The 14,956-nt window shown below is 37.6% G+C and overlaps 1 protein-coding gene across 1 annotated transcript in view; it reads left to right on the top strand.

Moving 5' to 3' along the window:
• Positions 1–14,956, top strand: part of SNRK (SNF related kinase) — a 44,723-nt gene that overhangs the window by 14,710 nt on the left and 15,057 nt on the right. The gene's annotated exons all lie outside the window — the stretch shown is intronic.

Genomic DNA, 14,956 nt, shown 5'->3' with positions numbered 1-14,956 from the left:
ACTGGGTGAGTTATAGATGAGTATGCAGTTTTGAGCAGCTCTGTTTGAGAATGTTTATCTCCTTCTAAAATGCTTAGAAGTTGCAATTGTGTATGTTGTAATTAGCTTTTCTATTGAAAATATGAATGTGATGTGTATGCTTGTACTTGCTTTATTAGAGAATCCATGACCTTTTCAGAAAAGTGCTTGGTTTTAGTTTATTTTTAGCATCACTAACCTGCCCTCCCTGGCCAAAAACTCCAAGCACCCTTCTTTGCTCTATTTAGCCATATAAGACTTGACATTGTGAGCCCAGGCTGCTTACATGTTCTGCTCCGAAGTGGTAGGAATCTATTTCTAATAAATACTAACTTGGCTGTCAAAGAAGGAGGCAGGGAATTTAGAAAGCTTTAACTCCCTCTTCACCTTCTTCCCTTTCTTTGTCTGAAAATTGAAAGTAGAGGGTGAGCTCCCAGTTGGTACCAATTCCTTAAAAGGTAAGAGAAATAGTAATGTGTAAATTAGCCTTCATATTTCTAGCCAGAAAGTGGAGTGTGCTAGACAGACTACTACAGATAATGGTCTTTCTCCCTCTGTTAAGTCTGCTGCACGTGCTGTTAGAAGTGATTTAAAGTTTTTTTAACGATAGCTGTAAACATTAATATTCACTGAATAATGTCCTGTAGTGATACAGGTTGCTTGTATCTGATAGATGAGGTAGAACTCACTACTTCTCCAACAATTCTACAATTTAGGTACATATAATTCCAAATGACGCTTCAAAAATCACTTGTTGTAGTCAACATGCCACTTGTTCTTGTGTACCAAGTTATTGACTGACTTGTTGAATGTTTTGCTAATTTACCCGAGGTAAACAAATCCTGCACACTGTTGAACTAAAATTTTTGCTTTATTCTTAGTATAAATATTTTTAGCTAGTAGAACATTTTGAGTGTCACTTCATGGCTTCTGACTTTGAATAGGTATTTTACTGTGGGTTTTCTGGACTTGAAAGTACTTTCTCAAGTGTGCTATAATGGGGAATTTTAGATGTCTGTACTGTTTGTGATTTTGCAAATCTATGTTCATGCTACAGTGATGCTTGACAAAATTATTTCTATTTAGAGTCAGATGTTTTAGATGAGTTGATACTGTGTTTATTACTGGCAAACTAGAGATGCTAACTCCTGAGTTCTTCTGTGTTGTACTTCTTGTTTTGAGAATTTCCTGAAGCATGACTGTAGCTGATTGCAGTGGCCTCCAAAACTAAGGAGAAAGTGCATTTCTTAAATAATTAACATAAGGCACTGTAAAGAACATTTCCTGAAAAGTGGAAGAGCAGTCAGCTTTTGGAGGATGAGCAAAAAATGATGTTTTGATACTGCTGCCCAATTTGAAGATGCTTGGAAAAAGGTGTATAGGGATTAATGGGGAGGAGTGGTTGGTAGCGTTAAGAGCATTATGGCCAGATAGTCCAAACTGAATTATATCGTTATCAGTGCACGCTTTGGACTACCTAGTGATAAATGTAACATCACATAAAATGTTCTTAGACCACTTTGTAAGCAATTAGGTAAAATATGAGAAGTACTAGAAAAAAATGTTTAGATGGATACATAGAGGAGGAGGTCTGGCTAATATAGAGTGGATTGATGCAAACTGTATAAGAACTAGAATAAAAATGTTTTCTTCTAGTTGATATTTAAGGATGCTAGTTTTATTTCTGAGAATATTTAAATACACCTCAGCATTTAGTTTTTGTTTACTTATTCCCCACGGTACTGTCTCAGCTACTGGATACTAGAACTTCTATTCTAGTTGACAGATTGCAGTGCTTATATTCTAAGTTCTTTAGTGGTACAGTTTTCATCACTTTGTAATGCACTACAAAAATCTCTAGAATATTGTCAGTACTATAGATATTGAATGAAGATAACAGAATTCACTAGTAGCTGCCAATAACATAGCAACCTTGAATTTAGAATTTCCATTTCTAACTGGGTAAAAAGGCAAGATGAACTATGTAAGGTTACAAAATATGACATATTTGTGTACTTTAAATGCAAAGTTTGTGGGGGAAAAAAATATTAGGGACTCCACTTCAAAGCCTCCCTTCCCCCAAAAGAGTCTTAAAAGAATATATGTTCAAGAAATGTGTTACTAATGATGTAATTATGCAACTGAGAAATCGGCTTATGCAAAATTTTCTTAACCTTTAAAGATAAACTTTCATGCTAAGATGAGGTCATATTTGTGGAGTAGAAGTATGTATGAATTCAGAAGCAGACATTTGCAAAAGAGAGATTACATCAGTTACATTTTGATACTGGTAACATGCGAGGTATCTATATAGCTTGAAGTAATGGTGAAGTGCTGTGAACTCATTCAGCTGTTGGCTGAATAGGGCTATTAATATTGCAATAATAATGACTGACAATGGTAAAGGTGTTTTGCCAGTTAAGATAAAATTACATTGTAGCTGAACCAATGTAAAAGCTAGTTGCTTATAAGAAAGGAGGTCATGCTTTCTCCGTTCTAATTACATGCTCCTGCCTCTTTGTGAGCATCTGACCACTTGAAAACCAACTCAGTTTACTAAAATGCCAAATTAAAAACGATTGCCATGCTTATACGCTGTGCCTGTGACGGTACAGTTGCATTCATTATAATATTTTTAAAACCCCACACCTGTTTTCATTTATCCAAAATCGTTATATTTGCAAAAATTATTGCAAGAAAAATCGATCAAGAGATATGATGGTGTTTGTTTTTACCAAAGACCTTTACCACAAACATGACTTCTCTGATGTCTTATTGATAATATTAGTATGAATATATAAAGGAAAACACATTTTCTTGCTACAAAAGCTGAAATATTCAGTCTTTTATTAAGTTATATGCTTAATAAATATAATGGAAAAGCTTGCTTTATGAAAAGCTAACTGTTTCAGCTAGTTTAGGGATTAATCTCCCCTTTGTGATGCTACTTAAAAGTTTTCACACTTGAAAGGAGATTAGTTAATTTAGGTCTCTCATTTCCTTTTGTGTTTAAGGCGGTAGTTAAAATGATGCAAGAGGAATATTAGGCAATGATTGTATGTTCCCAGGGCTTTTCAAAAAGCCGAGTGAGTTAGATAATGAGAAGTTCTGTTACTTGTAGTTTCCCATGTTTTTTTCCTCTGATTAGAACAAGTTTTAATTAAGTTTGAAAGTGAGAGGACTATGGCTGCACATAAAGTTCATTTCGTAAATCAAATGGACTTATTATTTTAGATCAGGCAGAGTTCTTTCTAGAGCAGTGGTATAATCCAGCAAACTCCAGCAGTATTCAAGAGGGGATAACTACAGATGAGAAAGGCTAAAGCATGCTTCTGGTTAATACTCTTCCTTTTGCTTTACTATCATCAACAGAGACTGTATCACTAAATAAATAGAAATGGTTTTATTACATTTTTTTCATGTTAGGTGATTCTTTCAGAGGAGAACAAGTTCTGTTTTAACTGTGTGGCATCTCTACAAAATATTAAGTGCTGTGTAGGCTGCAGTCATTCTGGAAGACATTGACACTTCTGATAGGTTTTTATTGTTGTAGTCAGGTATTCAGTACATGATTACACAGATGAATGGGAACATTTGCAGCATAAATTCATCCTTCTGGGGATGAGAAATGGGCGGATTCAGATTGTAAGATTGGGACTGTTTAGCTCAGTTGAGCACAGGCATCTAGAATGGTGTTGTAATGCACAAGTAAGATTGTAGGGATCATCACAGTTATTTAGTATTGAAGTCTGTTGTCACAGAAACACCAAGAGAATGGTGGCAAGATGTTCCTCACAAAAGATGTGGCCAACAAGATTATTACAGTTGCTGTAGCTCATTGCTATTCAACTGACAGTTTGTAGTCCAGATGCATTCTGCTGCCTTCTTGGAAGTTGCTGGGACTGACCACTTGGAAAACATTCATTACTTTAGTAGATAGGTGCTGGCTTTCTTGCACAACTCGGACGTGGATATCTTCTGACAATATGGTTAGACAGTAATGAATGTATGTATTTACTATCTAGTCACACATTGTTTTTATTATTAAAGGAAGCAGAGGATTTGTCATACATACATTTCCTGAGGTGATAATACTGCTTTTAGACCTGCTTTTGTCTGTGTTCAGATGATACCAAATTCTTTTTTCCCCCTTTTGCATCAGTGTTTGGTCTTTCAGAGCTTCAGCCATCTTTATCAGGTGCTTGTAGCCCCAGATGACCCTCTCCTGCCTGTGTGGAGCTTGTTTTGGTGTTTCTGCATGTGTATAGCACTTTAGTCACAAACTGAGTGACTAATGTAAGCATAATAGCCGGTGGGTATGTACAGTAACCTTTTACGCTCTAAAAGTGCTGAATATATGGCTTGACAGGCTTGAGTTAAAAAAACTAACTGGGAAGATACTTGCAAACCCTGCATGGTATTGAATCATTTAGCGTACCTGACAGCATTTTGGAGTTTCGGTATGCTGAAAATCTGATTACAGCCACATTTGACGGAAAGAAAAAGCAAAAATTACTACAAAAGCTTTTCACCAGTTGTTTTGTTTTGACAGTCTCCCTTTTTAATGTTACATTGCAACATTTTAGAAGATTTATAGGTAAATATGTTATAGAATGAGCTAGAAGGTGTGAGAGTGCAAAAAGCTAAGTGTAATACTTGGCTACTTCCAGCCTAAGAGGTCTTCCCCTTCCATTTTGCTTGTATCAGTGCAGAGCTTACCCCTCCTTTCTGCATGGATGATCATTTGATGCACTGATTTTATCAGTTAACGTGACAGAAAAACTGTTAACAGTTTTCTGTCAGTCTTAACTTCTGCCAGGATAGCAGAGCTATTTGTTCTCTTAGCATTGAGTGGAAGAGCTGGTGCAGAGGAGGTGAAGGGAGCAGGCAGCTTGGACTGGGTGTCTAGGGAAGGTGGTGGGACCTGCTCCTCTTTTGTTTTAGCAAGTTTAGGTTAGATAACTCAGCCTAGCTCACTTATCTTCACCTCCTGTGTAAGAGAAACTCATTTGACTGAAATTCATCAAGTATCATTGCCAGTACGTTTTTAGGAAAATTATGTGTTCTGCTTTTCAGCTTCAAATGCTTTTGAAGCAAAAACAGAAGGAATTGGAGCATGCACGTAAAATGTATTTCTGTGCTGCTCTCTCGTCCTGTTAACTTGTGTTAGTGGCCCTGCTTTTCTGCCTTCTCCCTGCTGTGCTGTGTATCTCACAATGCTGGAAAAAACTGAGTCAAATTTGAAAAATTATCAGGAATGACATTTTATACTTTTTAGAAGGGGCAAATATAAGGAATTGATTGTAGAATACTTTCAGAAAGTTTCAGTCTTGAGGATATTCATGTTGTTAAATAATTTATTTTTATGTACTATGGCAATTTGTATGCAGGTATGGGAGTCCAGTTTCTGTGTGGTATGCTGTCATTTGGTTCTGGTTTCTTTTCCCCCTCAATCTAATTATTTTATTGACAAGAAAATACTTTTGATGCCTCAAATTGAGAGTGTTGTGCTATAAGTGCTGGAGCCTTACTTTCAGGAGCAAAGTTATGATGTGACAAGGCAGTAATGAGGAGTGGGAGTCTGTGATTCTTAGGACTTCTCAGTAAATCTGTGCTGGCTAGTATTTATGAAGTATAATTTATGTTCCATTCTGGATTACTTTATGCACAAGTTCTAATGCATTCACCAGTAAACTGTGGTGTGAAGTAAAGAATAATTTTTCCAACTGAATTTTCAGAGAGAAACTGTCAAGATTTGGTTAGTACCATATCAGCTAAACTGTAACTGAAGTATAGGAACGTTTCTTAGTCATCTTGCTGTGCTCATGGAAGAACTGTTTTCATAATATTTCAAACTGCTGTTGTGGAAAAAGATTTCATTATGATAAATACATTTCCACAGCCAGGAAGCTTCATTTCACGTATCTTGCAAGCAAATATTCAGATTACTTATGTTCAGCCTGTGGCTGACTGATTTGGCAACATGAATTTGGTGAGACCTAAATCAGTGGTGTACTACTTACTTGTAAGCCAGATGCTCAGGTTTTGCAGTCATGTATAAAGCTGTACTAAGATTTTAATTTTTATAAATAAAGTACAAACTATATGTTTTACAGCTAAAACTTTTAGGAATACATAGTTGATCAGAAAATATAAAGGATTTCTTAGGTGCTAGGAGCAATATGTCTTTACTATTTATATATAAAAAATCAAAACCATTGCAGTGAAACATGTATATAAGAGTACGTGCTCTATAGACTTTGACATGCCCAGTGATATTTAGAACATGTTTTATACAGAGAAAAACTTCCTCTGCCTTTAACTAATATTGTTTTTTTTAACCTGGCTAATTATTTTCTGGAGTAGTATTGGAGTAATGTCAGTTCATGTAGGAAACATTTGGGTTTGTTTGTGTTTATAATGTAGATTCAGTAACTTCTAAAATGTGGCTAAGCAACAGAAACGAAAGGAGAAAGAATGCATTTCTAAATGCAGAATTGATGAATCAGAGTAAAACAGGCTATTTTGGAATAAAGGCAGTGGCATGTGTTTAGTAAGACCTTTCAGTGGTGCTGTTTTTTTTTTTAAAGTAACCTTACTGAAATTTGAGATGCATTACTTACTAAAAAGCAAAGAACAACTGTTTTCTGTATTTTAATAGTTGTATGCAACCAGCAAAACCCATGCTATTGTACTCAGGGAAAAATAAGTACTAGTTGCCAGATTGAATGAAAATAAGAATTGCTTCCAAAGACAAGACTAGTTACTGATGGTCATGTCTTAGTCAAATAAAAGAAGATATATAGAACAGACTGTTTCATCAGACAGATAAGCTAATTATGAAAATAATTTGCTAAATGCCATTTGCTATTTATGCTCTTTTTTGGAGGGATAGGGGAAAGAAAAGATTTTTCCTAATTCTCGTCTGCTCTGTGTTCTAATAGTAATTTTAATTGGATTTGTGGTGCTTTAAAACAAGGAGAAAACCCAGTTCTGCCTGTTAATTTTGAAAATGTTAGCATCAATTGCAGATGATCTTTTCCGTAGCCTTCTGCAAAGGGGGGGAAAAAGTTAATTTTGCAAAATGCAAAAAGATAGCTGAATTAACAGATGGTGGCATCTCTGATAACTAGAGAGGTCAGTGCAGAGGTTTATTGAAAGCCTTCTTCATGAGAAGTTACAGAATGCAAGAACAGTTCAATTGGATAAAAATCAAGTAATCTTTGTTCTTTACCCATGCTCATTAAACTTCACAACTGTTCCAGTTTGAGCATCTTCCACATTTTCTAGTAGTCTGTGCAAATGGTAGTGTGAAAATACCTGCCATGCATAGAAAGGCTGAAATTATTCTATACTATCTTGCTACTGACTTTTGATACAGGGGATACAGTTTTTTTAACCTTTTTAATTTGTATGGGGTGGAAATCCTTTGCTTGTTCTCCTTTTGAAGCACAATTATTTCAACAATATAACAGGCACCATTTAAACAATTCAGTAGTATGATACCAGCTTTTATCCTTTTTTATACTGTAGTGTGTAATTTTTCATCACTGTTTTTAATCGACGTCTCGTTTTCTACAATGTTTGACTTGTCATAAATTTTTACTCTTAAACCGTATTTTGGTTCTTCAGACACTTGTGTGAAGCTGTGCTATAAATTAGCCTATGCTGTGAACAAGACCTTAAATTTCAACTTGTAACAAACATGTTTACCACCGTTATCCTTGTGAGTAATCAGGCTGTACCTACTCCTGAGCTCAATGAGGGTTCCACCACTAAATTCTAATCCAAATAAAGTAGCCCATGATGTTTTTTTTGTCTGAGTTCAAAACAGCAGTCTTTAGATACAGTTGCTGCCTAGCCCTGAACATGCCCAGAGTGCAGAGGTGCTGATGATGAGATTTTCATATTTAGATCTACATAGGAGAACTTGATATTGTAGTGCTGATGTGTTGAGTCTCTTTCTCAAGGCTTATCTTCAGCACTTTCTGAAGAGGTTGTAGCAGCAGTGGTGATGACATTCTCTTTAATGTCTTAAGATAGTGGTTGGAGCAATTGCCTGTGATGCTGGAAATCAGGCTTTGTTTCCATCCTTCATTTATCCAGTCTGTTGATACATCTACAGTGGCAAAATATACATGTAAACATTTCTGTCATCTCCACAAAAGTTGATTTATATTTTTCTTTGCTTGTGAAGTGACTCCTAGTGGAAGGTGGCTATTGTATTCAGCTGTTATAGTAAACATTCCAATGAGAAATATGTAAAACCTGACTAAATTTACTTAATATTACAAATCACTTCTGAAGAAAGACTTTCTGTAGAAAGAGCTGTCTTATCAACTGAGCCATATACACTATGTAAACCATTAAGCACTTCTACATCTAAGTTAGGAGGAGAAAAGGAATCCTTTTCCCATAAAGGTCTGAAATAAAGAACTTCATTAAACAGACTCAATTTGCTTCATGTAGTTAAATGCGAATGTTTCTGTTCCAAAAGGAGTATGGATTTTCAGCTGCTTAAAATCACAAGTTCGCATAGCATATATAAAGTGGGACAAGTGTCTGACTTCTGAGGAACGTTAGAAATTTAAGCAAATCTTATGCTATAAGGATCTCCTGTGTCACATGAATTGTTACTTTCTGAAATCTGTAGTGCTCCTTTTAGGAGTAAATCTGGAACTTTGGAAAGCAATAAACAGCTCGTGAAATGGTGAAGCCTAGCTCAGGGGTTAAGCAGATGAATATGGATGTGCTTTGTGCAGTGTACAAACTGGAACATAACAGATGTTTGACTGCCCTGTGTTTAAGACAGGCATAGCATAAACAGCTAATGACGTAGTTTGGTTTCTATGGCAGTGACTTCATGTTATGTAAGGAAGTTGCGTATACACAGCCCTGGTTGTCATGGTTCTGGGAATCCTGCTTGAGCAGCCCTTTCCTCATCAGCATTATTTAATGGCTTTAAAAACAATAAAGTAGTCTCTACTGCAGCTTGCTAGCTAGCGCTTTTAAAAGTCCTATTCTCTCTTATTTTATTATTAAAGAAATGGCAGTTTCAAGTTATTAGTACCCAATTTAAAGGCTAAATTGCATCTTGAAATCTTCACTGTGATTTTGAAAGAGACTTTGATTTTGCCTAGTGCAGTGTATGAGTGTGCCTTCCTTCAGTGTATGTATTTGAAATTGTACAGATTATAAACATGCTAAATGCATGCAGCATGTCAGGTCTGAAGTCTGCTTTTCCATCAATTTTCTGCAGAAAGCAAGCTAGATAACCCTTGGGGGGGTGGGAGGGAGAATTAAGCAATTGCCGTAAAGATTTCAGCTGCTAATTACTAAAAGTAGTAAAAAACTTGAAATTGTGAAAAATAAATTCTTGTTTAAATCTGCTCTTTTAAAAATAGGTCTCTGTAACCCTTCTTTTCCCTGCATTTCTTCACTTAGAAGTCTTAAATTTAGAACTGGCACTGGCACCTGATTTCTGACCTGTCATAAGGGAGTATAGCTGCAAATGTATGCCAACTCATTGGCCCAAGCTAAGGAGTTTTGCTTACAAAAGCTGCTCCTTTATCTGGTTAAACTCTCCAGCAGTAAATATATTACATCTGATGGTTTTGTCTAAAACTTGATTATTATTTTCTAAGCATTAGCATAGCACTGTAGCTAATATATTATCTTTCTGTGTAACAAATCTTCACACGGGGGTGTGAAGGTGGAGCAGAGACACATCTCTGCAGAATTCTTTACTGTGTATACTCTATGCCAAACCATGTTTGCATTGAACTGAAGGTGAGATTTTTATTTATTTTTAAATGACACAGCCCATTTAATGTGTCTCAAAAAACCCAGTCTTGCTCTGCATTCAAGTCCTGCTATAGAGTTCTGCACCCACCTTTCTGTATTTTTCACTTTGGTGCTTGTGCAACACCTTGGTGAGCCAGAGTCATTCAGTGAAGGAATAAAACTGTAAACAGGTGTTGTCGTCTTTGCTTCTAAATTTCTATCTATAGCTTCTAATAATGTGTGAAAGCAGGAAGCTGTCTTAGCTAGGATTTATCCACTGAGTTGACATAAGGTATATCAAATTAAGTACATACTATAAAGTATGCCTTCACTTTAAAAGTATGTTTTTGTAAGTGTGTGGAGATCTAAAGAAAAACTCTATTCCTTTAAAATTTGGTTTATTTTTCTTCCCCCTTTCCCTAGTTATTACCTGGTCTAAAAAGAGATGCTACTTCTTTTCTAGAAGCCTTGCTTTGATGAGATGTCAGGCTCTTATTTTGTTGCTGCTCCAACATCTTTCTAACCTGCTTACACAACTATTTTGCCAAAGTTGGTGCTTTTCACCAAATTGGATCACTAGACCTTGACTGAAGCTTTCACTCAGTTTGAGTGAAACTCTTTTTTTGTAATAGGATAAGAACACTTTGGATTTAGAAATGAAAGATCAAGGATGCCATTGTCTGCTCTGCTAGTGAAGTGGTCTCCCCCAGTAGGAGCAGTTACTCCCCCTTTGCTACACTTAGTATGGGAGCAGAAACTGCCAATAGCAGAGTGCAGCACAAGGATGGGCAGCGTGTTATGACCAAGTGCCGGTCAAAGCACTTGTTCAGCTGAGTGCAAACCATCTCCATCTTCCTTAGAATCCTTGAGATCTAGAGGACAGATGAGTTTTCCCTTTATTAATAGGAAAGAATAATAATAGAATCATTTAGGTTTGAAAAGACCTTTAGGACTGAGTCCAACCCTTAACCTAACCCTGCCAAGTCTACCACTAAACCATGTCCCTAAGCACCACATCTCCAGGGATGGTGACTCAACCAGTTCCCTGGAACAGCCTGTTTCAATGCTCGACAACCCTTTCAGTGAAGTAGCATTTCCTAATATCCATCTTAAACTTCCCCGGCACAACTTGAGGCCATTTCCTCTCATCTTATCACTTGTTACTTGGGAGAAGAGGCCAACACCCACCTTGCTACAACCTCCTTTCAGGTAGTTTTGGACAGTGATAACGTCTCCCCTCAGCCTTCATGATTCTTGCAGAGTTTGTATATTTCAAATGAAGTTACTTTGAAAATTTGTTTAATGCTTCCTGTCAGCTTTTTTTTTTTTTAATCATTTCCTTCATGCTTACTGTCCTTTACATTGTGTTTGGTGTGAAGAGTGAAAAACAATTGCATTTTATTGAGACAACCCTGTGCTGGTTTAAATGGAGCATTCAAGTTCTGTGTGCTCACACACTATCAACATTATTTTAGCTCTTACTGTGCTATGTCATGCTTTCATTTTTGCAAATAAACACCTACAATGCGCTCCTTCTGGCAGGCAAAAGGAAGTATAGATGGTCCTTCACACTCCAGTGAGGTATCTCCGAAGATCATCTGGTGTAATTCCCCTGCTCGAGCAGGAACACCTAGAGTTGATTGTCTGGGACTGTGTCCAGACAGCTTTTGAATATCTTTAAGGATGGAGACTCCACAGCCTCCCTGGACAACCTGAGCCAGGGCTCAGTCCCCCTTGCAGTGAACAAATGTTTCCTGAGGTTCAAACAGAACCTCCTATGTTTCAGTTTGTGTCCATTGCCTCTAGTCCTGTCATCGGGCACCACTGGAAAGAGCCTGGCTCCGTCTTTGTGCTCTCCCTGTAGCTATTTGTACACATTGGTAAAAGTCCCCATCTGAACCTTCACTTTTCTAGACTGAACAACCCAGCTTTCTAGCCTTTCCTTACAGGAGAGATGCTCCAATCCCTTCATCATCTTCATGACCCTTCATTGGACTCTGTCGCTGTTGAGACAGGACTCTCCAGTATGTGCAATTTTCTCTTGTATTGAGGACCCCAGAACTGGACACAGTACGTCAGGTGTAGCCTCACTGGTGCCGTGCAGAGGTGAAGGGTCATCTCGGTCAATCTGCTGGCATCACGCCTCTTAACTGTGATTCACGATGGTGGTGATTCATTAAGTGTTCATCTTTTGTAAGACAAACACCCATAGATTGTTGCCTGAAACGCTGAATGGCAAAACATGGGAGTGAACTTGGCCATCACACTACTTTTCCATCCAAAGATCATCAAAAGCTTCTGCAAGCATCTGTGACCCAAGGTCTGTGGGCTAATCTGCAGTCGCTTCTATGTAGGACAAAAGTTGCTGGAAGATTCATTAAGTAACATTTGTTACTTCTTTGGAGGCACAAAAAATTGTGATTTTTTTCTTGGATGTGACTGACTATAGCAACACTTAATTTTCCTTTGTGCCTTTACCTTTGCCAAAGTGGCAACTTGCGACTGATCTGAAGGAGAGCCTTCTTAAACATGTTGCACAGTTCACTAGGCTGGTTTGTTTTAGTTCATGGTGGAGTTGCAATCAAGTGATGGGATCTAGCTAAACTGTGGCACAAAAAATGGACAAGGGAGAAACCTCTTGGTTTATGAGGCTGCATGTGAAGGGGCAGGGCAGAACTCTTTAGTGTGTCCTCCTAATACACCTATAGACATCCCTATGCTTGGCTCTGCTTCCAGAAATGATGAGGGGCTTGCTATAGTATGATACCAGGAGGGACTTTCAAAGATGACCCCAAGATGACATCAGTCTTGTGACATAGTAAGATTGCATTAAGTCTTCCAATGATTTTTCTGTTTCCAGGTCTTCACATGTAGATTCAACTGACTTAGGCACATTGTTTTATTGCTTCCTAGTTATTAGTAAACTTTTAAGTCCGCTTAGGCTACTCATTTGTGTCCTTGACGCTCTGAGCTGAGTCATTTTAGTAGCTGTGACCGAGGATGCAATGAAGCTGTTCTTCAGTCACAGCTACAAAAAATACGGTGGGAATTGAAAGTCACATAATTGTTTCTGTCCACTTGGCCACATCAGAATACGTGTCTGCTATGCTGTCAGGCTAACAAAATACACATTTGTCAGAAAAATGCATAGTAAACTTTGCCAGCATTGTGTAAGAATGAGATAAAGTGTAGCTGTTGCTACCCTAGTGCTCTTCACTGACAGTGTGAAAATATTTAGGTAAAATAACAAGGTCAAAAGGTCTTATCACCTTTTTTAGTTTCCAACAAAACTTTTTTCTGTATCTACGATGCCCTTTTAGTCATACAAAATGCATGACACAAGGAAGTAAAGTAGCAGTTCAGGGTGTGATTGATATTTCTCTATTAACAAGAGTTTGTGTTCTATTTTTCATGTAGTAGCATTAAAAAAGAAAAGAAAAAGGTTGTTTCACTTCACCATCTGCAGCTCCTCTTATCTGGAAAGATTTGTGGATATGGAGTGCAAAATGTAGTAACTATTGAAAAAAAATACACAAAAATCTTTGTTAAATGCTGGCTAATCGGTAATTGCTGTTTTATTTGTCAAAACATATAGGTTGATACCTAATGGGACACTGTGTTATAGCAAACGATAGGGTTTTTTTTCATTTAGAGGATCAACTGGATTCTGCTTCTGAAAAGTTGTGGGGTTTTTAAATTCTTTTAATAAAGTAAATGTACATACATATTTATTTAAATAACTTTCGGAAAACTTAACCAGTATCTGTCATTCAAATTCTCCCAAACTGAAAAACACAGAAGTGTACGTATATCCTAGAAAAGAAGCCACGAGTGTAAAACAGAAAACTGAAAACTGAAAGTACTTATAGATGTTTAGTATCTACTCAGTGCAGATGAAACTTTAAGGCCTGCTAGAATTTTCTATATATGATGATTTCACACAGCTTTAATTGTTGTCTTACTGTGATTACTATCCTTTTCTTAGGACTGTCTTATTGGTTTAAGCTTGATTTCTTAGAATATTGTGGTTTCTTTTCTGTTTGAGCTTTTTATGTGCTTACTTTTAACTTTTGGTTTAATTGTATTGCTCCCCTCCCCAGTACTTTTATCTTGGCTCAAATTTAGCCAATGTATATCACTTCATTATAGCAAATGTAATTTGTCTGTAATTATGAAGTCTTGTGTGGACTCCTGTAAAATACTTCATGCTGAAAGGAGACATGAAGCATTGTTTTAGTGTAAGGATGGCCTGGAACAGAACACTAGGATACATTGTATTGCAAAATAGATAGGCTTTTTAAAATCCCATACTCCAGAACATTCAGCTTTCTGGCATCGGGCTGTCAAAGTATAATCGTAGAACAGTTAGGGTTGGAAGGGACCTTAAAGATCATCTTGTTCCAGCCCCCTGCCATGGGCAGGGTCATCCCACTAAATCAGGCTGCCCAAGGCCCCATCCAACCTGGCCTTGAACACCTCCAGGGATGGGGCATCCACAACTTCCCTGGGCAACCTGTTCCAGTATCTCACCGCTCTCATGGTGAAGAAGTTCTTCCTAACGTCCAGTCTAAATCTGCCCCTCTCCAGTTTGTACCCGTTCCCCCTCATCCTATCACCACAAGCCTTTATGAATAGCCCCTCTCCAGCTTTCCTGTAGGACCCCTTCAGATACTGGAAGGTCGCTATAAGATCTCCTCAGAGCCTTCTCCTCTCCAGGCTGAACAGGCCCAACTCTCTCAGCCTTTCCTCATAGGGAAGGTGCTCCAGCCCTCCGATCATCTTTGTGGTCCTTCTCTGGACCCGTTCCAACAGCTCCATGTGCTTCTTACGTTGAGGATTCCAGAACTGGAGACAATATTCCAGATGAGGTCTCACAAGAGAGGAATAGAGGGGCAGAATCACTTCCCTAGACCTGCTGGCCACGCTTCTTTTGATGCAGCCCAGGACAGTTAATAAAGCACGTCATGAATCCTAAACATGTGAATAGTCATATTGGATTTTCAGGTATATATATGGTGTACTGGCCTGGAAATGCTCAGTACCTATGGGATTGAGACCCTATAAGCATAACAGATATCAGATAATTGTCTGAGTTAATAGCATACACTTACTACAAATTAGAGCTCTAAAGAAAATTACCATGTAGTGTGTCTCT

This window comes from Cuculus canorus, chromosome 2, assembly GCF_017976375.1.
Source record: "Cuculus canorus isolate bCucCan1 chromosome 2, bCucCan1.pri, whole genome shotgun sequence".
Classification (NCBI taxonomy): Eukaryota; Metazoa; Chordata; class Aves; order Cuculiformes; family Cuculidae; genus Cuculus; species Cuculus canorus.
This window is presented reverse-complemented; position numbering and strand designations above follow the sequence as displayed.